At 35.3% G+C, this 24,134-nt stretch overlaps 2 pseudogenes across 1 annotated transcript; one reads left to right on the plus strand and one right to left on the minus strand.

Annotated features, from left to right (window-relative positions):
- Positions 1-3,532: 3,532 nt before the first annotated feature.
- LOC143529651 (transcription termination factor MTERF15, mitochondrial pseudogene) lies at positions 3,533-4,880 on the minus strand (annotated as a pseudogene).
- A 14,822-nt stretch (positions 4,881-19,702) lies between these two features.
- Positions 19,703-23,898, plus strand: LOC143529652 (RHOMBOID-like protein 12, mitochondrial; annotated as a pseudogene). Its single transcript, XR_013134707.1, has 8 exons — positions 19,703-20,183; positions 21,122-21,245; positions 21,343-21,462; positions 21,560-21,669; positions 22,752-22,796; positions 22,883-22,987; positions 23,312-23,353; positions 23,536-23,898. The product of XR_013134707.1 is annotated as an RHOMBOID-like protein 12, mitochondrial (transcript).
- The last annotated feature ends 236 nt before the right edge of the window (positions 23,899-24,134 follow it).

Raw genomic sequence — 24,134 nt, forward strand, 5'->3', positions numbered from 1 at the left:
AATTGCCCGTGTAATACACATGTCTCAAACTAGTTAACCATAAAACGGTATAGCAAGTCATGTGTCACGTTCGGATGAAAAATAACAATGAAGGATTTGAACTAGGGCTTGTAAAAAGGTTGTCGGTTCGAATCCGAAGCCTACCGGGTTTTCGTCTCACCGTGTGTTACGCCAGAGAGATTTGCTCGTATGGTGACACGACTGTCAAGTGGCAATCGGCGGTATGGTTTTCCGGGGGACGTCCAATCCAAACTCTGAAGCCAACGTGGGTCCGGTTAAGACAACATAGTATGGCCAAAGTGGGGCATCGGAGCTCTCCAAATTTGGAGAGTGTGGTAGCCTATATACAAGAAAGTCGCCGTTCTAAAAAAGGTTATTAATCGGGTCAGGGAAAAACAGACCTCCTGGTACTTCTATATGGGGGTGCAAACTTGCCAAGCTACTCGAGCTTGGATCGATAAAAAGCTCGAAACGAGTCAAGGCCGAGCTCGAGTCTTGTATGTAAAGCTCGTTTAGAGTCGTCGAGCCTTAACGAGCCTTTTGTATTTTTATTTTTTACCTCGTTTGGACTTCTATATATTAACTTAACAATTATCATCCGAACTCGAGCCAAGCTTTGGCTCAATTAAGGTTTTTTTTTCCAACATATATAAAAATAATAAAAATGTATATAAATTAATTCGTAGATAATAAACGAGTCAAGCTTGAGCTCTCATGAATCCAAACGAGCGGAGCTCGAGCCTACTCAAGCTCGGGTTCGGTTCCTTTACACCCCTAGTCCCACTATCCAAAACAAACATAAAAATAAAGGAATGTGTAAGGACAACATCAAAGCTGTTCAAAAAGGAAAATCTGGTGTCTTTTTTGTCTATCTTTGGGTATGGAATGTAAAACATTTTTGTGAAAGACTTTAACTACATCTTTCACATCTAAATGTCTCATTGTTTTAAATGTTGTTTCCAGTGGCATAGCTTTATTATTGTATACCGATGGTAGAATAACTCATTCTCATTCTCGATTTAAAATTCAAATAAATTTGATGATATAAAACGACTATATTTGTAATACATTTTTTTTACATAATATGAAGAGATTTAATTATCTTTTTTTTATTTGTATTAAATTAAAAAAAAATTAAAGAAAATTGTATTAAATTATTCATTGTAATTTATATATTAATTTATCTCGTATAATACACAGGTTTCTAAACATAGTAGTAATATAACATACATTAAGGGATTAAGGGACATGGCAATTAATGGTTAAAGCTTATATATTTGAACCATCAATCCACCGAGTAAGAAATATACCCTCCCGTGAAACGCGAACATCACATACTAGTTTTAAACACACAATTGTTGTGGCTGCAAACACAGGAATGTATATGGGTCGACTATTGCCAACATTTGAACCTAAAACTGATATATCGATCTGATTCAACGAATAACTTATGAGCATAGATAAGGTGTTTGATAGAAAAAAAATAGAGATAATTATAATTTTTGTCCGGTTGAATTAGCTAAATTATGAAATGAGTCTTTTTTGAAAATGACTTTCACTATTTATCATTTATATGAATTTTTGGCTCATTTTTAGTCCTTTACACTAACGGGTGTTAAGTTTTTCAGTTAGATCACCTCATGACATTTTAGTCATTTTTTCATTCAAGGGCCATTTTAGTCATTTATCTTTAAATTTAGTATTAGTCTTACAGTTATATTCATTTGCACAAATAGCCCTTCAATGATAAATTGACTAAATTGCCCTCATATGCACAGCATATGAGGTGATCTAACTAAAAAACTTAACATACGTTAGTATAAAGAGCTAAAAACGAGCCAAAAATTCATATAAAAGATAAAGAGTGAAAGTCATTTTCGAAAAAACCTATTCCATAATTTAACTAATTCAAAAGGATAAAAATTTTAAAATTTTAAAAATATATATATATCACCTCATCACACGCCACCCACCCCATTGGTGGCAGCGGTTGGCAGGAAAGATAGCGATGAGGGTGTGTTGGTCGCAGCGATGGCGACAACGAAGGTAGAGCTGTGGTAGCGGTAATGGATGGTGCCGACAGTGGTCGCAGTGATGGCGACAACGAAGGTGGAGCTGTGGTAGCAGTGATGGGATGGTGCCGGCAGCAACGACTATGGTGGAGCGGCAGTGGCGGCAACAAATAGGCGAAGTTAAACGATGGTAATGGGGGATGCTAACCCATTTTAAAGGTAACTCAATTTGACCCGTTGACGAATTTAAGTTAGGAAAACAACATAGGAGAGGCACACAAGTGAGACGTAATCTTAACAAACATAAAGTATGTTTTGACATCATGAATGCGATAATGTGTTCGTGTAAGAAACGCTACCGGATCTGTGTATCTTGAGGACCATGCCATGGTTTGGAACAACAGTCAAATCAAAAATACTTTCCTAACCAGTTTTCATATAGACCAACAACCCCTTTAACTACTCTTTTAACATAAAAGTCCGGTCATGAGGTCTAACCATCGGGGATGGCCTAATGGTGTTTTTCATGTTACAGGTTACACAATCAGGCCTTCGAGCACATGACAAGTTACAAAATTGATGCAACACCATTCTTTGAATCGACCTATTGTTATCTTTCAAGATTCTTTTAATTAAACGTTCACCTTTTCTTCCATGATTAAGTTTGATCCACGTTTGCCCATGATCTTTTACATAAAAGTCATTGTGGCTGATCGTTTGTCTGCAGTTTTCATGATCTACGTCCTCCACGACGTTAGCTGCGAGACCAGACAGTGGTGGTCCCTTTGAGACACAACCACCTGAACTTTTTACGGGTAGGGTTCAAACAAGCATCCATCCTGCAGTAAGCAAAACAAATAATGAAATCCATCAATACGTGTGAAGAGAATAACTACATTTTCAAGTGATGTGAAATTAAATACACCGGAAGCAACACATACCCATGAAATAACATAATGCGCAACAAATTTAAAATAATATAACGTGACAATTTCGGTTCAGTTACATACAAATGGGTAGACTTGGATTGTGTTTAATCTATTAAAACAGGTAAAATGAGGCTAAACTTATAACTGGAAAAAGAAACAGGTCAAACTAGCTGAGTGGATCATGTGAGTCAAAATTCACTTGAACTGTATTCAAATGTGTAAAACCTACTAAATCGCTTTGTTAATAATCATAGATGCATAAGTCACTTGAACTGTATTCACAGCATATTCTTTATAGACTCAGTTGCATTTCTTTGAAGGATTGAAAACAAATAATTCAAACTAATTCTCAACTCTTGAATCACCAGCACATTAAACTAAAAACCACCAAAAAGAACATATCTTTCAAACTTTAATTCTTTAAAAGTTAGTTTTTTTTATATATTTGGTTAATTTGCTTGTTAAACATGAGTGGCTGAAAACAAATCTTTATAACTATAATGCAAGTGTCATATAATAAACTCAATGGAAACACAAATATCATGATACCTTTCTATGGTTGAACTTTACCCAAATGCTTCAAATAATCATTCGTTAATCCATTAACGAATGTGTTCCATAAAAGACCTAATGTTCTTCAAATCCTCTTTAGAATCCGAATACTTTGGCGGCTTAAAAAGCTTCCACAATCCTTCCGGATGCCCACATCTAACCTTAACATCCACAAACCTCCCATATATCTTCTCACATTCCGGATACGGTTTCACATAAAGATTATAAAACCTCAACCTACTAAACTTAACCAAAGACCTCAACCCGACTTCATCACCTATCCCGCCTTTCGATCTCAAATACTCAATCACATTATAACGAGGAACGATTTGTTTCTCAAAACTTACCCCTAAATACTCGGGAACATCAACCAAACAAATAACATCAAACCTCATTACGTTCGTTAAAAACTCGATCTTTTTATCAATTTCATCCAACTCATACAAAATCACCCTCGGTTCCCGCCACAATACACCAAACGCGTCTCTATACAACAGCCCGTGTTCGTGCAAGCAATCGATTCTCAACTTAACATTATAACAAGCCCTAAACGCCCCGTCACTAAAAATCCTTTCTTTAATCGGAACCCGACATTTCAAACTGTTTAACATCCTCAAATACCTCGACAACTCTCCCACTTCCGAACTAAGAATTCTCGGGTTCTTAACAATCTCATCCCTAATCTCGTTCGGTTTAAACCCCATCTCCGTAAACTCACAAACCAACGGCTTCAACTTACTACCGAACCCGAAAATCCCGGGATAACTTCCGATCACCGAGTCTATCCTACTCCTATGAATCCCAATCCCTAACAAGAACTCAACTTTCCCCCAAATTTGCTCTTCACTCATCGTAATAATATCCGGAAACTCCTCTAAAACCCTAGTTATCGTACCCGAGCTAAACCGAAACCCCTTTAAATGTTCAATAGACCGTAAAACCTCATCCGGGGACAAATCAAACTTCCGGGAAACTTCAAGAATGTTCCGAATCACCTTTGGGTTACCACCGGTGTCTAAAAACGATAATCTTGAAATACCCAATTCCCAATTTTTTAAAAACTGGATATCTAGAACCCTGGGGCAGTTGTAAACGGTGGGGATGATGAAATTGGTTGATGGGTTGAATGAAGATAGGATTTTTAATGATTTTTCGATGTGGGTATGTGTTGAATTGAGTAAAAATTGATTCTTTTTGAAGAAATTGTGAAGGTCGGATAGTGGGAAGCCGTATTGGTGGAAAAGATTTGAGAGGTGAGTTGGGTTGGTGGTGATTGGTGAAGAGGAGTAATTATTATTATTATTATTAGGGGTTTGAAAGATTGGTTTTGATTTGGAGAAGAAGAGTGTTTTTCTTGTTGTGAGTCTATACGCCATTGACGATGAACTGTAGACCAGCTCACCTCCAGGATAATTGGAGACTTGGAATCCGATTTTTGTTTATAACTGTAGGGGTGAAAACAAGCTTAGCCAAGCCCTCGAGTTTGACTAGGCTTGAGCTAAGCTCGTTTAATTTATACAGAGTTCGAGCTAGAGCTCGGCTCGTTTCGAGCTTTATTTTCAAAGCTCGAGCTAAGTTCACTAGCAGATTTTCAAGCTCGAGCTCGTCTTAGGCTCCACTCGTTTACTATACTTATCAATTAATATTTTATATAATTATAACTATTTTCATATATTTAATAGTTTTATGTATAAAATAATACATATTATTTGATTATTTTATTTATTTTATCATAATATTATATATATTACTTAATAGTAATTAAATATATATTTTAAGAATTGTATTAATGACAGTCCCGTGACTTGGCTCAAGCTCGATAATTGAAGCTCAGGCTTGTCTCAATGAAGCTTGGCTCGATCGAGCTTTCAAACAAACCGATCACGAGTAGCTCACGAGCAGCTCGACATTTTACACCCCTAATTATTATTAGATGCAAAAATACAAGGCAACATTTCATGTAACAATTTTTTTCATAACAACCAACAAAGTTTGACAATCCGGGTATATCAATTGCAAAAGACTATCTACGTCTGTGATTTCAGATAATGACGTTAACCCGTAATGCCACAAATTCTTGAGGAAATCCACTGCATGAAAGCTCATTATGATAAAACCGTTGTCTCGTACACGTCTTTTTGTCATAAACCAGAGATCAACAAGTGAAATAATACTTTTATTTTTTCATGACAAAGCAAATTTCCATTAAAAACAAAGCATCTAGCAAGAAGCTAGGCTATGAGTACATAAACACACAGTTGCTACTTACAAGCTAGAGTTGAAATCATACTAGTTGTTTCACGAAATAAAGTTATGGTGGAAGATATTTTAACCAATTTAGGGAATGACCTTCTCCACTAAGTAGATGAGTAATATCCAATTCTCCATTTTATGTGAATTATTATGTCTATATAGTTAATATACTTAGTAATGCCAACTCTTTGAAGAGGATGATTCGATAACTAATATCTATACATTGTATATTCATATGTTTGTAATACAAACACAATTGTAGTGTTGCACTTCCACCACCATGCATCAAGAAATATGCGAACTACGTGGAGTCCTACACTAGGGATGTTAATGGGTTGGGTTTAGGTATTTCTAAACCCATACCTGATTATGAAAGCCTGATTATGAAAACACATACCTGATTATGTAATTAATTAGGTAATTACATGTCGGTTTTCGGGTTTTGTCAAGACAAAATATAGCTCATCGATTACAAAATAACAATTACCTTAAAAATAAAATGCCTCAAATAATTGTTATAAACAAGTTATAACAAATAATATATTTAAAATAGTTAGAGAAGACTTTATATTAATATAGAAAAAATTATGTCAGATACATCATGTATATAATCAGGTAAGTGAGTCAATGTTATCTGATAATCGGGCATATTACAATTCCCAAATTCATCCCAAACCCACGAAGAATTTCAAAACTAATCCAAACTCTAATGGGTGATGTATTATTTACCCATACCAATTATGTCAAGTTTCGGGTTACACTATCTTCTCTAAGATAATCGGTCAAAAAATAATAATAATTAAAAATATATGTTTGAAAAGTTGCAGAGGGTTGATCATCATTCCACTCTCCCACTACACTATGCAGAGGCTCTTCTCCTTCAAACCACCATCGCACCACCACCTGACCACCGATACGCCACCGCATCACCACCGCCGTGCTTCCACCCACTGTCCACAGTCATTACAGCCACCACTGCGGCTTTCGTGTAAATATAATGCACTACTCTTGAAACGCAAAGTTACGTGCAACGTTTTATTTAACGATGACGGAGAATTTAGGTCAACAAGTGTTCAATTCCGAACTCGCAATTCTCTATTCAATCAGCCGACTAATTACCGTAACACATGGTAGTTCCTTATTCCTTATGTTATTAATCGTCACTCATTCCATCATTATTCCCGGGCCTCAAATAAAGCTCCTTTAGTTGTCGAGCCTTGTATGGGAACCTCTTTTAGGCTTATTTTTTAAGTTTTACCTCTTTTGGAGTTCTGTGTATTAATTTCATGTTACATTGCCGATTTGCCGAGCTCGAGCCATGCTTTAGCCGTTTTAGGTATTACACTGAGTTTAGGCTTGTTTATGGTTTTTTTCAAGTTATAAAAAATGTGTATAAATTAATATAATAAAATAATATTCGAGCTTGAAAAAACTACTCACGAACTGAGCTCGAGCTTTAGAAAAAGATATCGAGTTTGAGTTCTCATAAGTCAAAACGAGCCGAGCTTGAGCCTAGTCAAAGTCGGGCTAGGCTCGTTTACACAATTACACTCCAGACTAGAGGTGGCAAATGGGTTGGGTTGGGTCGAAATGGGTCATGGGTCGGAACGGGTTAGGGTCGAAACGGGTTAGGGTTGAAACGGGTCACTTAAAAAAAAGGTTGTTTTGGTTCGGGTCGGAACGGGTTAGGGTCAACAGGTTCGGGTTAGAACGGCTCAAGGTTGGAACGGGTCAAAACGGGTTTGGGTCAAAACTCATTTAAGTGATTTTTCACTTCGTTTCAGCGCGTAACAGCTCGTTTAAGCGATTTTTCAGTTCATTTCAGCGCGTAACAGCTCGTTTAAGCGATTTTCAAATCGTTTCAGCGCGTAACATCTCGTTTAAGCGATTTTTCAGCTCGTTTAATCGGTTTTTCAGTTCGTTTTAGCGCGTAACAGCTTGTTTAAGCGATTTTTCAGTTCGTTTCAGGGCGTAACAGCTCGTTTAAGCGATTTTTCAGTTCGTCACAGCGCGTAACAGCTCGTTTATGCGATTTTTCAGTACGTTTCAGCGCATAACAGCTCGATTAAGCGATTTTTTAGCTTGTTTAAGCGATGTTCGTTTCAGCGCGTAACAGCTCGTTTAAGCGATTTTCAAATCGTTTCAGCGCGTAACAGCTCGTTTAAGCGATTTTTCAGCTCGTCGGTTTCAGTTCGTTTTAGCGCGTAACAGCTCGTTTAAGCGATTTTTTCAGTTCGTTTCAGCGTGTAACAGCTCGTTTAAGCGGTTTTTTCAGTTCGTTTTAGCGCGTAACAGCTTGTTTAAGCGATTTTTCAGTTCGTTTCAGCGCGTAACAGCTCGTTTAAGCGATTTTTCAGCGCGTAACAGCTCGCTTAAGCGATTATTCAGTTCGTTTCAGCGCGTAACAGCTCGTTTAAGCGATTTTTAAGTTCGTTTCAGCGCGTAACAGCTCGTTTAAGCGATTTTTTCAGTTCGTTTCAGCGCGTAACAGCTTGTTTAAGCGATTTTTCAGTGCGTTTCAGCGCGTAACAGCTCGCTTAAGCAATTATTCAGTTCGTTTCAGCGAGTAACAGCTCGTTTAAGCGATTTTTTAGTTCGTTTCAGAGCGTAACAGCTAGTTTAAGCGATTTTTCAGTTCGTTTCAGCGCGTAACAGCTCGTTTAAGCGATTTTTCAGTTCGTTTAATCGCGTAACAGCTCGTTTAAGCGATTTTTCAGTTTGTTTCAGCACGTAACAGCTAGTTTAAGCGATTTTTCAGTTCCTTTCAGCACGTAACAGCTCGATTAAGCGATTTTTCAGTTCGTTTCAGCACGTAACAGCTCGTTTAAGCGATTTTTCAGTTCGTTTCAGCGCGTAACAGCTCGTTTAAGCGATTTTTCAGTTCGTTTCAGCGCGTAACAGCTCGTTTAAGCGATTTTTCAGTTCGTTTCAGCGAGTAACAGCTCGTTTAAGCGATTTTTCAGTTCGTTTCAGCGCGTAACAGCTTGTTTAAGCGATTTTTCAGTTCCTTTCATCATTTAACAACTTGTTTCAGCATGTTTTTGTTTCGTTTTTGTCGACTTTTTAGTTTCGGTTAATTTGTCGATTTTTTTAACGAGGACAACGGACGAAACCTTTTAGTTTTTTTACATTTTTTGTCTTTGTTTTATTTTTTTAGTTATGATTTTTTTATTAATTTTTTTGAATATTTTTTGATGGTTTCTATTAAGATCAAAATCCCTCAAAAAAATTCAAAAAAAACAAATAAAAAATCATAACTCAAAATATAAACCGAACAACGGCTTAAAAAAACTAAAATATTTTCGCCGTTATTCTCGTTCATCAAAAAAAAAAAAACCGACAAATTAACCGAAACCGAAATGTCGACGAAAACGAATCAAAAACCTTAATCGACCCGTCTAGTGCGAAAACTCGAAAGAAACCGAAACCCAACCCGTCCAGTGCTAAAACTCGTGTCGGCACGAAAGCTTATCCGAGTCGAAACCTAAACCGATATCGTTCCAATCTAAAACCCGTTTCAACCAAAACATGTCACTTTTCCTTAAGAGTCTAAGACACTAACCCACATCGACCCATGTAATTAAATTTGTCAACCCATTTTGACCCAAAAATAAGAATGTAAAATTTCAAGTGACCAATTTTGACCCATTTAATTAAAACCTATGACCCAAATCAACCCATTTAAATTTTAAAACAACCCAAATTGACCCATTTGGAATGGTTTGGGTCAAGGTTGCCACCCCTACTCCAGACACATCTAAAATAGTGTAGTCTGAACGAGTCAAACAAGTTGTTATCCTGCTGTAAACGTGTTGTAATAAATGAGTTAAAACGGGATTAAAGGAGTTGGTAGTTGATGGTTTAAACTTTAAATAGTTCAACCCGAACACAACCCGTTTAAATTAAACAATGCAACTTGAGCATGACGGTTAGATACGACAACTCAAAACTTGATTTATTACATGTTGTAAATTGTAAACTTACACTAAGACCTTGATATATGAATAACCGGACCAAATGTCTATTGTTGTTATCATTATCGATAAATAATCTTGTTTATGCGAGAATTTACTTGTAATCAAGCAAGTCAACAGAATAACCATAATCCTCTGTGAGTGTGGTGAAATTTACAGAAACAAATCCTTTTGTTTATCGCCACTAATTATTCGATCATTAGTATACATATTCATAGGCAGTTACATTCTACAAGGGGACTCGCACCTGCAAATTGTGCGGTTAAAGGCTTGATCTTCGCAAACGTGGCTGTGTTTCTGCTCTGGAAAGTTGCAGACAAAGAGTTCATGGATCAACACTTCACTGTGAGTCTTTCTTTAATGGGTCAAATAAAACATTTAGCTTAAAAGGAAACTTTGCCAAATTAGTTATGGTTCTCTACATAATATAATTTTGTAATCATATTTGACATACTGATTGTGTAAAACTTTGTTTTGCACAGTTACAACTAGATAACTTTTGTAGCGGACGGTATCATACTCTGATAACTTCTTCTTTCAGTCATGAGGACATTAAACATATCATCTCAAACATGCTCGCGCTTTATTTCCATGGCAATCGTGTATGTAATAAGTCCACATAATGTTCATTCTTTATTAATGCTTTTTAAATTTGTAACCATGCTACACAGGTTGGACAACGGGTCGGGTCTAAATTTCTGATTAAGTTGTATTTTGCTGGGGCTTTTGCTGGCTCGGTTTCATACCTGGCCCATCGGGCTTGTCTAGCCCGATCTTCAAAGGTACAACATCCAGACGGTAATCAATTGTGTGAAGAACCGGACCATTCAAAAGTCGCAGCACTGGTACTGCGTTAACATTCTTGTTTCTCTCAGAATCTTAGATACTTTGTTTGGAACATGCTTTTATTTTTTTTCTTTCTTTTTTGCATGTTAGGGAGCAAGTGATGCAGTGAATGCTATCATGATGCTTGATATCTTACTCACCTCAGTGGGCATTCCAGTTTTCAAGTTTACAATACCCATCAGTGTTCTATCAGCGGTAAATGAAATCTTCACGGTTTATCCAAACATGTAAATTTATAAAAAGTTACGGCTTAGGAATGGTAATTATGTATTTGCCAACACGTCACCTGTGTGAAGTGACGTTCACATCACCTGACACAGGTGATGTGATGTTTCGTTATATATATTCAATAAAAAACTGTCACTGCCCATTTAGCATGAAAGCTTATAAGTTTAAGAGATTTTATTATCTTAATGTGTTAATGCTATAAAAATAGCTATAATTACTTATTCACTTGATTAGTTGAGTGATAGAAGGTTTGTTTTTACATCTTATGATTATTTTGTTTCATGTGATCATTTCAGGGAAGGCATATCTGGAAAGATATAAAAAGAGTAAAGGTATGATCCTTAATATGCTATGATCAATTTATTTACCTTTGAACTAGTCAAAATCCTGACCTAAAACCATAATTTTATTGTCAATTTTTGCAATTTAGAAATTTAAATCCACCTTCATTTGATATACATACACATACTAACACTAAATTATTGAGAAACCAAAAAGAACGAAACTAAATTGTTTAATTTTGTTATCAGTGGTTTATATTTTAAAATGTTGTACTTCTTACGTACAAACGTACGTGTATGTTGTGTACACAAATAACCATCAAACTAATTTATTCATATGTTTTTTTTTTAATCATTTACCTACACATGTGTAGGTTCTATACATAAAGGAAATTTGTTCATACATTCTTTTTGAATTGTAAGGAGATAAATAAACATTGCATCTCAATTCTCAACCATTTTCTTATCTAAGAAATTAAGATTGAAAAAACAAATGTTTTTTTTTTGCTGCATACTGTTTACTATTTCAGGATGATGGCGACTATTCAGGAATTGCTCACTTGGGTGGTAGTGCGGTTGGAGTCATCGCTTGGGCATGGCTAAGAAATGGGTGGTCGTAAATTCTGTTAATTAGACTCGCTTTTATTTGAGTTAAAGTATAGTTTTATCTGATAGTTCTTTCTTTCTTTTCAAGTTTATACACCATTTACATCAACATACAGTTAAGTTTTTAGTCCCACCACCTAAACTGAATCTTCTTTCAAATAATATGTCCCGTTAGCTTACCCGACCCGACCTACTGTGTTTTGCCATGTCTATAATAGAATATGACTAAAAGAGTAAAAGGAGTGAGTTTACAAGCCTTCTCTAGATATCTACTAATGTGCATTGCAAACATATTTTGAATAAATTTATATGTTAGGTATGACAACTCAAAACTTGATTACGTGTTCTCACTTTACACTTAAACTCTTGCTATCCCTATTCTCTTATACAAATATGTACTCTTGGGGCGGAGGTTGTTCAAATGAAAATCCATTTCACACTGATGATATTAACAATGATCTCGATCTGTTTTATAGTATCTCTGCTTGCCTTATGTGTTCAAAGCTCAATACACGTGAACTATCTACCTTGAACTAGGGGTGGCTCAATGTTTTCAGAGGATTAAAGCGAAACAAAAAATTGGGGCCCTTAAATAAAACCCTTCTTTACCTTGGTTTTTTACGAGTTTGAGTAGGGACCTTGTCGTTGATTAACTTAAAGCTTCTCGATTAATAGTTTTGGCCCTTTGGAATTTTACCCGATTCGGGCAATCTAAAACACTTAACCCCTAAAACGGTATGTTTAACAAGTAAAAACTAACACGGCATAGAATGTAGCAGGTAATAGGCACATCATAGATCAATATGCAACAGATTATGAACTAGAAGAGAACTTACTTGAACATGCCAAGTCCAAAATGAAAAATCAAGAAGTGTGTTAAAACTATATGATTCAAGTATCTATAATGTTTGTATATCTATATTTATTTGTTTTTAGTTGAAAAGAGTTGTATTTATTCAATGAAAAATGGATTTCAAGAAGGTTGATATAAAGACCACACATTTTACATACATAACCCTCTAAATATAGTAAATATGACAAACATGGTTTAACATTCCCCTCGAGTTGAACGTGAGGAACGACTTGCAACTTGGATCTTAAGAATATAAATCGATATGATAAGGGCTTTGTGAAACATCCGCAATCTGATTGCTTGTAGATACGATTTGAACATATAGTTGACCTTGTGCCACTTGCTCACGAACCAAGTGGAAAATAACCCAAAAGGGAATATCTCAATATCAGGACGAGAGATGGTATCATCAATGGTCAAGACTTGTGAGGTGCTCATTGGAGTATTAACTGGTTTGCAATCCGAGAGGCCGAAACGATGGACATCTAAGACATATTTTCCTTGTGACAATATCTTTCTCAAGGTAGAGCACTTCCATTCCCGAAAAATAGTGAAGCTTGCCGAGATCTTTGATGGCAATGTATGGAGTTCAGGCAGTGAAGAACATCATCAATAGCAATTCTATGTCGGGGAACAAGATCTTTGCGAGGGACCGTTGGTGTCTTCTATCAAGAACCATATCACTATTATGAGATCATAAACAATACATAATCTCATAAAAGTTTTTTAAGTCTTATATTATGTGATTAATCTTTTCCTCAATGCTTAGAAACAAATGTGATTGTATCTATCGTTAAAGCAGTACCGGCTCAACGTCCTCGGAGGCCTAAAACTAACAAAAATGTTGAGGCCTTTTTATTTTCTTTTTTTATGCGTATAGCGCTAGAGAGTATACGGGAATTATAGAATATGAATGATATGCTGTGATAATGAATATTAAGCAACAATTCTTAGCTTGTGGATTATCATTGAGTTACTAATTTTAAAAGAATTCTACTTTCAAAATCTCATAATACATAACTCTTATTTAAGATGGAAGCCCTGTAAAATTGGAAGCCTAAAGCTATTGCCTTATTTAGCTTACCCACGAGACGACCCTGCGTTAAAGTGGTGTAGAGTATACCTCTTTCCAACTCTATGTGTGTTGTGAATTATGTATGTATTTTGAGTAAAACTATCTCTTCGAAGGAAGATGATTCAATGAGGAAAATCTCTTAACACACTTTGGACTTGTATATTCAGGGTGTGCATAAGTCAATTCAGTTTGATTTTGGGCTAAATCGAAATCTTAGTTTTTGAGTTTTTAAAAACTGTTCGGTTTAAGGTTTTTTTGTTTTGGTTTTTTCGATTTATATCGGGCTTAGTTTCGTTTTGGCTTTTGAATTTGGGAAAAGTTGGAAAAAAATAATAAATCTAGTCCGATTTTCTTTTTGTTAGTTTATACTTTATTTGATAATCACTAAAGTATATATTATATTATCATAACTTATACTTCAAAATAAATAATAAAAATTTATAAGTTCGCTTTAACCTTTTCTGTTTTATTTACACGCAAAACAGAAAACCCAAACCGTCGGATTTGGATTGGTTGGATTAGACAAGATTTTTCTTTTTGGATAATTCATATGTACTTGTAAATAGTTATAACTAGTTCTTTTGCCCGGCGCATGCGCCGGGGTTGTTTTGAAACGTAGAACTTCAACTGATGTATATACATACATACCATTAGCAAATAGGCAAAACAAACACCATATATGTTACCTATAGTTTTAACAGAAATCTACATGATTGCTCTATACATGTTGTCATTTTACAAACTGGTCACTTAACAAATCCATTTGTCATCCTAAATAGTCTTACAATCTTTTAATGGTAATGCAAACATGCAGACCTTTGAAACAATTCATACAATAACACCATGGTCATGACACACTACAAATTACTTGAACGACAACCTACCCATTTGTATTAGAATTTAGCATAAAGAAACCACGTCAGTTAACCAACAGCCCATTAAAGTGACTACCTTAATTACAAACTAAAGAAAGCAATTAAAAGCCTAAATGCATCACTAAAATAAAACACAAACATCAAAAACCTTTAAAAAAATAAAATAGGTTCAGCAAAATCTAGAACTTCTATATTGGTTGTTCACGGGTCAACCCAAGCCCACCGAAATCAATTGACCTGTCGTCTGTTTTGAGCCAGCATCAAAGTGTACTGAATATATGATCATGTCGATTTATGAGCTTACCATTCTCTTGCTTATTTAAGACCACCAAGATATTGACTTTCATCTTTAACTGGCTTCTTAGCCTCTATATCCAAAACTTGATGGTGCGAATTCTGCAATATAGTAATTTGATTCAGAACACCAAATAAGAACGATACATACAAGCAAACAAAGCAAATATATATACATAAAACTTTAGTTTATAACAATACTCGCAAAATCAGATTGACCGTCAGTATCTAAATAAGAAATTAACTACATATCTCAATCGAGGTTTGCCTTTCGCATTATACTTCAATATATTACAAATCACAAATTCATGAGTCTTTAGTCGGATTTCAAGAGATAGAGATAACAAAGGTTTTGAGTCCGTGTATGGTAATTAACATGCAATTTAAACCTTTAGAATTGTAAAATTAACATGTACGACAAAATCTGTAATAAATTCTTGGTGTATACCCACTTTATTAAATCTTCATCAGCTCGATTTCAGTATTACTTTCTGCGGTGAATATATTAGTGATTCACTGCCAGTGAAGTTTAGTTTTCAAATATTATGGTTGAAGTACTCTAAACAACAATATATAGAACCATAATATTTATAGTATCGTAATACTGTTAACAAATATAAGTTTATGAGTCCCATTCCTTGTTACTATTCACATGATTAGCAATTTAAACAAATGTTAACTGTCTTACAAATAATAAAAGCACAACAAAAAGTACTCATAAGACTAAAAATTATCAAATGAAACACACTGGTTAATAAGGGAATAAAGAAAGAACCATTAGTGTTGGCGCGTTCAGTTTGCTAATGTCAAAAATAGTGTGTAACATTAATATAATCAAATCTAATTAGAAAAAAAACCTAACTACCAAAAGCAGAAAGCAGAAAAATCAAACCTTTTTAGCTACTTGCATGTCATCATACACCAGTCACACAAAACATATTGGTCAAAAAAGCAAACCGATTGGTGTTTCTAAACCATGGATTCAAATAAGATTAAACGAAACGACATGCATAAGAAACATTTACCTTTAAATCTCTAGGCAGCAGCAACAGATAAAACCAACTCCACACGGAAACCTTACACTACAATATAGCAACAAAAAAACACATTAGGAATCATCACATGAATGCTGCAAACCACAAAGAGAACAACCACAATACATGAACACATAATCATGCATGCGGCTTTGCCACTGACCAATGACAACTCTTTAAGATCAAGCATCCCATGACTGCATTAAGCACATATATAGCAATATAATGCTTCGATTTGTAACATTAGCAGTTTCATATATATTTAAAAAAAAATTGATTACCTTATAATGATATTGGATAATTGTGGAGAGAACATGTGCTGCCATGTCTAACAATAGGAGAACAAAATGCAGGTATGTGGAGATCGATGGCTGGTTAAAAATAATCAAATACAAGTGAAATAATATAAAAAACATAAACAAACAGTTAAGATGATATTAAAATGCATCATAATGAAACTTCTGCATCCTTCGCTTGTAGGTGTCATGAATTCCATTTTAACTGCAGCTAGCATATTATTTGGTTCTTTTCATGCTCTCAATTTCTCTGTTATTAGATACTATATTGCCTACAGAACATTTCAAAGAAAACGTATTATTATACATGGATCTTATCATCCGCAATAAATTGATAATAACCATAATTAGATGCTTTATTGCCTATATTAATGATTGAATGGTGAACTTTTTGAAGATAAAACTAACCTGCATATTATCCCTGTTTGTATAGGTTCAGATGCAGATGCTCCATAAGCTGTAGCTGGAGTTGTTACAAATGTTTAGAATTAGTATCAATATCAATTCCATTAAGTAGTCATATATGACCAAGTGGAGATAATCAATTGATTTGTGATTTCTAATTTTTGAACAGGGAGTTGTTATTTACTATAGATAGATAATAAAAGACACATGACTGACATAGAGCATTTAATTTCTACTAATAAGCTCAGTCCCTTGGTTTTGTAGCATGTATTTTATGAGTGAACCTAACTAAACTATAAAAAAACATGATTTTAAATGCTCACGTACAGACATACGAAATAACTATAATCGGTATGGAATTTAATTTACTTGAAAAATTTGTTATTTTTATTTAAATAATTTGATATACGTCATATTTAATTTCTTCATAAAAAGAAACGTACATTTGAAATATTAGTATTCGCGTTGATGATCATCCATCCATCCCATGATTTATTGCATGTAGTTAAGTAGTCCAGGGTTTCTAATACAGATACGCCTAGGGGTGCAAACGAGCTGAACCACTCACGAGCTGCTACTTACTCGAGACAATATCAATTTAAAGCTTGTTTAGTTATCCAGCCTAGCCTACAGGGTATGTGTTTTTAAGTTTTACCTTTTTGGACTTCAATGTATTAATTCCACTCCGCACTACCTAGCTTAGGCTCGTTTAAGGTTTTTCTTAAATTATATAAAAATAACAAAACATGTATTTAAATTAATTAATAAATAATAACCAAGCTAAGCCTGAGCTTGAAAAAACCACTCACGAGCCGTTAACCCGAGCTCGAGTTCTCATAAGCCTAGTCAAACTCGGTCTTGGCTCATTTACACCCCTAGACACACACCTAGAATAGTGTAATCTGAATGAGTCAAAGAGGTTTTTGTCCGGTTGTAAATTTGAAAAACTAGTTGGAAATGAAAAGTTTTCTCAAACGCGCCAAATAAAAAAGGTTAGCTTAAAAGAAAACCAAGACAGATTAAAGGCAGCCCAAAGTTGCGGTTTTCTAAATAATGTATTCATATATGACATACTAATTGCTTAAAAGTTATTCTGGATTAAAAAAGATATCAACACGACCTGTATGAAATGTTTGTTATTTCATTTGTGCAGGTACAACTGGAAAACTTTAAGAGTGGACGGTATCATACTTTGATAACTTCTGCTTTCAGTCAATATGGCGTTATACATTTCGTTTCAAACATGCCCGGGCTTTATCTGTGTGGAAAAAGTGTACGCATTAAGTTCATAACACCCACCAACACTCTACAAGCGGTAAATTAAATCTTCACGATTTATGCAAAATGTGTAGAAATAACATATCCGTGTTAAAATAATAAGCATGTCTGTATATTTCAAGCTTGTGTGATGTTGAGTGTAAACAAGGGGGTCATTGTTAAAAGGGCTAGAAACGTAATTTTGTATTTGCCTACACATCACCTGTATGAGGATAGAGTGATGTTTAATTATGGGTTGTGTTAAACGTACCCTCCTATTAATTTTAACTGTGATAAAAGGTTTGTTTTTCTGCATCTCAGGGGATGTGTATTTGGGAAGATATGGAAAGAGTAACAACTTAAAACATGCATGATTACTTAGAACATTAATACCTCTAAACCTGGCAACAAACCTCTTAATGAATAAGTTAAGTTTCAAAATGATGTTATCGTACTTTGCCTCTCACTTGAGTTCATAAACCTCAGTTGGAACCACCACATTTGCCACAACCACTAGTTTCTTCTCGAGCTACGTTGCAACATTGTCGCCATCGTTGGGAACTAGCGTTCTCAAGCAACACCACCATCGCTGTTCTACTATGGATTCTGGCATTGTGCACAATAGCACAACTGTTGCTTGTAACATCAGAAGCCACCATCGCTAACACATTTACTTGCTGGAGTCGCTATAGATTAAAATTGATCTTAATTTAATGAAGATGTTTTGTTGGTTTACTCCATAGCACAAAATATTTCAAAAGAAGTAAAATAGTCATTATGTATAATTATTAAGATGTCCAACCAAATAATACTAGTGACTCACATACTCTTTCTTACTAACTCGACATAGCATTTAATGACGCAGAGGTAGCCAAACAAACTTTTTGTTGTTGGCTTCAAACCCACACCTTTAATTCACACCCTTAGTTTAAACTATCATTTAAAATACATAAAAATATACAAATAAATAATTAAAAATATATGTATTATACATATATATTGTTAAGTAGTTTGTTAACCAACCATCGGGACTTGCTCTAATGGTTAGGAACATGATGGATAACCCGGATGCCCCGGGTTCAAATCCTGATTCCGACCGGATTTTACCCGAGCATTAAAACCTGTCGTGTTTTCGGGCGGGGTGAGCCAACTGGGTTTTACTGGGATCGCCAAGCCAAACTCGGATGCCAGCGTGGATCCCGATCATGTCAACATAGTTGGCCTGAGTGGGGTGGCGGGGCGCGACGTGTTCGCGTAGTGAGATAACTTAAATGTGAAAGTCACCGATCGAAAAAAAAGTAGTTTGTTAACCGAACCGACTAGAAATAGAACCGAAACTAAACTGGTTTGAAATTAACACAAACCGAGCTACATCTGGATAATGGATAAGCGAGCAACAAGCTGCGCCGCTATCCCCTTTTGAATCGCAAAGCCTATTCTACTAAATATAAATCCTTGGTTCCTCGGGCTCTGCGAGTCACTGTGGACCACCTTCTGCACCCGCTCCAAAAAGCAAACCGCCTCTGGAGCTAGGGATCCAAAAGTGTCGAAGACAAATGGAATGAACACGTGCTGATTCTCCAAACACGTTGTCTCATGCTTAGCAACCTTCCTAGATTTCGCTCTCAAAACCACCTGTCCCGGTACGAAGCCACTGTCTCTTAGCCCCACCAACGGGGACACATGCTTACCCCAACGGGGACACCCCTATCAAAATCGATTCTAATCGGTTAATCGAACCGAAACCAATCATAACCTGACCAAGAAATATGTTTCAACACGAACAAACTGATCATAAACCAATTTTCAATTTTGTTAACCAAATCAAACCAGTTTTAACCCAAACCGATTTTAAATTTTAAACCCTTATGTATAGTTCACACATTTCCTTTTGTGCCATGGTGTTTTTCATCTTTCAGGTAGTTAGTTTATACATGTCAACACTATAGTATCTCACACTAAATGACCTTCGTTTTCATTTATAAATTAGGGCTTCAACTTTCAAACATCTTGAGTATTTCGAATTCATTCGCATACTATAATATTATCACACCATGCGTAACCTATTCACTCTTAAACTAATCACCCAAAACCCAAGAAAATTTGTCACACAAACCTTCCGATCAAACCCACTTCCCGTCCACCGGACCACCAATGCCACACCACACCACCACCACCACAGTTTCTCCAACCACACAGGTTGTTTTCAGCAGTTTCAGGAAGTGCCCACCAGGTGTTTGATGAAATGTCTTTCAAACCCGGTTGTATTTAACCGGGTTTTATTTGATGGTTTCTTGAAGTTGAAAGAAACCAACAAGTGGGTTTTGGGTTTTGACAAGTTTGGGTCTTTAAGAGCTCAGTTTAGTAGACACAATTTTCGGTTCAATCAAACAGTTGGTTTCCAAAGAAATTGGTAATTTCTTTTTTATTTTTTTTTACTATTTTTATGTTTAATTGCTAGTTGTAGTATAATTTGTGAAGTGGATTGTGAGAAGTTTGGGTCTTTAAGAGATCAATTCAGTAGACACAACTTTCTGTTCAATCAAACAGTTGGTTTCCGAAAGATTGGTAATTTTTTATTTTTATGTTTAATTGCTAGTTTCTTCTGCAAAGTATAATTTGTGAAGTGGATTATGCTTGCAATGGATTATTATACTCTTTTTATCACTTGATAATGTAATTCTTTTTATTTTTATAGTTTTGTTGGTTCAATTTGGAGAGGGAGGGGGGGGGGGGGTTTAAAATCAAGAACCCTAGGAAGAGCACATTCTTTTTAAGTATCAATACTGATCATGTTAGGATTAAAGACACACGAACACGAACGAAAGCAATAAACGACACAGGGATTTAACGTGGTTCGGTTTGAACTGACACGTGTCCACAGGGCAACTAGGTTAGTCTTTTATTTGAGTGATAAATGATTACATGTACATTGGCGTGTATATATTGAGAATTTGAGATTACAAATATAGTGTCCACGTGTTTAAGAAACAAACAGACAAATGGGCTAGGGCTGGCAGCCCCTCAAACCTGTGCGCCTCACTCTCTTTCTCATGATCTCGTCTTACCCGACCCAAGGCTTACGAAACCCAACAGATCAAACTATATGTTTTGTTGTTTTTTGTTTGAATAAAGTGAATAACTGATTATTGTCGTGTTTGTATTTCAAACCATTGCTTCTGTAAATCCAAGGTGACACGTTTTCATCATCTGAAGGCAACAGTTTAGCCATAAAGTGAATAGTTTTCTCCACATAATATCTTGTAGTAATTCACCTTTACAACTTTGTGCTTTGTGGAATCAGTGTAAGCATGTTTACGTATGATAACATGTTCATTGTTATGTTCACAGGTTGTCACAGCTGAGAAGGAGACTCACAACTGATGGTGTTGTAATAGGCCTGATCGTAACAAATGTAGCTGTGTTTCTGTTATGGAGGGTTGCTGACCCTAAATTCATGATGAAGAATTTCATGGTGAGTTCTATATATTTATGTTGTTTGTTATCAAAACACCATGACCTAATGACCTAGTCTTATCAGTGTCACTAATTTAATCATTTGATCAGTACAGATACAATTGGACAACTTTAAAAGTGGACGGTTACATACCATGATAACGTCTGCATTCAGTCATAACGAAGTTGGACATATCGTTTCAAACATGATCGGTCTTTATTTCTTTGGGAGGAGTGTAAGTTCATTATATAATAAAGCTAGGATTTATGTTTACAGAGTTACTTGAATTAACACTTTTGATCGCTAGTATTTTTTATTGCTTCATTAAACAAATTGGATACCAGTTCGGGCCTGAATTTCTGCTCAAATTATACCTAGCCGGGGCTTTTGTTGGTTCAGCCTTCTACTTGGTGCGCCATGCTTTTTGGCCACATCATCAAAGGTACAAGCGTAACAACGCTTCTAACCATTTTAAGAATTAATTTATTATGAATTATTTTGATTTGTCACTTGCTTCGCCCCATCCCGTATGTTTTAATAATTTTGTTACACATAGCACACCAGTTATATTTGTTTTTGCACTATGACTATCATTGGCATACATAGAGGTGTGACTATTTCGACCCACCATTTATGTAGGGCTGTAAACGAAGCGAGTGTTCGGTGAACAATTCGTGAATTGTTTGGCGGAAAGTTCGTTTCCGGACATGAACAGAACTTTTTGTGCATTAAGCTAAACGAACGAACAGAACTTTTGCAGTCATTTATGTTTGTTTATTTACTTCATTTATGCTTGTCGGTAAAGCCTTGTTTGTTTACGTTTAAATATATATTTATTTAGGCCATAGCAATCTAGTTTTAGTTTTATGAATCAAAAAGATATCACCCAATACAATTTAGCCTAGTTTTACTATTTTTTAGGCTCACCAAATTGATGCCTTGTTTACTTTTAATTTAAATGGTGTTTGCTTAATTATGCTCTTATATATTTATTTATCTATGTTCAGTTATGTTCGTTCATTTATGACCGTTTGTGTTTGTCTACCTTCATGAGCCGTTTGTTAATACTATTAACGAACGAGCATGAACACACACGAACACGTTCATTTTCTAAACAACCGGACACAATAAGAACACAAACACGAACAACCTCTGTAATTATTCGTTTGGGTCAATCGTTCATTCATTTGTTCAGTTAACGAATGAACACGAACAACCTATGTGCGTATTTGTTCGACTCATTTACAAGCCTACTGATTTATTTGTGAACGGGTTAATATAGGTTATAATTTTCTTCTTAACGGGCCAAGTAGGTAAACTCTGAAAAGTAAGCTAAACTGAGAAATGGTTTGAAAGTTGCCTAGAGTGTATTCTGAATTCATAGAATCTAATGAATCCTATATTAACAAAACTTAGATTATTAAATATTGCTTGGCACATTAATTATTAATAAATAAAAATTTAAGCAAATTTCACAACTAAGGTATAACTTTATTGATGCAGTTTTTTTTTTGTTTACAACAGAACAGGCGATTGTTTGAACCAGACCCTTCAAGAGTTCCAGGGCTGGTACGTTAAAACGTTTTCGTTTTACAAAGGTTTGATCGCCTAATGACGTTACATATGACTTGCAACTGGTTTTTTCATACTTTTAGGGAGCAAGTGGTGCAGTGAATGCTATCATGCTACTTGATATCTTTCTTAATCCTAAAAAAGCTATTTATCTTGAGTTCATAATACCAGTTCCCGCTATCTTACTGGTATGTTTACTTTTTTTTTTTGATAATTTCATATGTCTCCTTAAAACTTGGTATAATATATAGTATCATATTTACACGATAAAAAATCATGATATCAAACACACGTATGACCCATTTTTAAATTTATGACATTTAAACCCTTTTTTTAAATCTTGCATTAGTATATGAGAGTTTGGAGTAATGAGAAAGTGAAGTGTATAATGGTCATATTGTATTGAATGTAATGGGTAAATATGAAATCATTATTTTACTGCAAAAATCATGCAAAATTTAGGGTTTTTTTTTCCGTATTTGTTACGCGTTTGTTTCATGTGTTTGTTTCAGGGGATATTTCTAGTTGGCCATGATGTGATGAGAATATTAGAGGTATGATTCTTAAATGTTAAATCTGAAATCACAAGTCTATAACAGAAATACACGTTGACTTTATTTTTCGTTTTCAAAATAGAAAAATTGACTTTCTTTAACGGAAAGTCAAATGAGAAGTTGAAGGCCACTTGCTTCTTTTTACATTTTATGTGTGTAATTGTTATGGTCAACTGTTTCAGGGAAATAGTCAAATCTCAGGATCTGCTCACTTGGGTGGTGCTGCGGTTGCTGCCATAGCTTAGGCACGATTTAGAAGGGGGCGGTTTTAAACTTAATTGCTTTCGTAGTGTCTAATTATATTTACTTTCATGAAAACTAAATGTATTCGGTGAGCTTGTTGGCTGGTCTGGTCGGGTTAGGTTAAATGGTCAGTGAGCTTGTTGACTTGTGTTAAAAGTCAACACCATTTGGTGGGTATTTTCAATCTTTGAAGAAAACTTGTGTCATCAGTCATGATGAGAATGCATTCTCATTTAATTTAACTAGTTTTTTTAACACGTGCTTAGCTGTGGAGGCATAAACTCGGGAGAAAACAACCAACACTGAAACGTTACCACCCTAGTGTTAAAACGTTAAAGAAAGTCTTTAGATTAACGAAAAGCAACGAAAGGGTTTAAACACCTCCTTTTAACGAACAACTTGTTGAAGCTCTTAAGTACTACACAAAATACTTACGCGTTTTACATCAACATTTTCTAATGTACGAAAACGAAACCCTAACCAAATAATGTATCGTCCAAAGAAATGCAACTGAGAATAAAAACAACTTATTTATTCA

This window comes from Bidens hawaiensis, unplaced genomic scaffold (assembly GCF_021521415.1).
Source record: "Bidens hawaiensis isolate Kalapana, Puna unplaced genomic scaffold, B.hawaiensis_p1.1 tig00008634_1, whole genome shotgun sequence".
NCBI lineage: Eukaryota > Viridiplantae > Streptophyta > Magnoliopsida > Asterales > Asteraceae > Bidens > Bidens hawaiensis.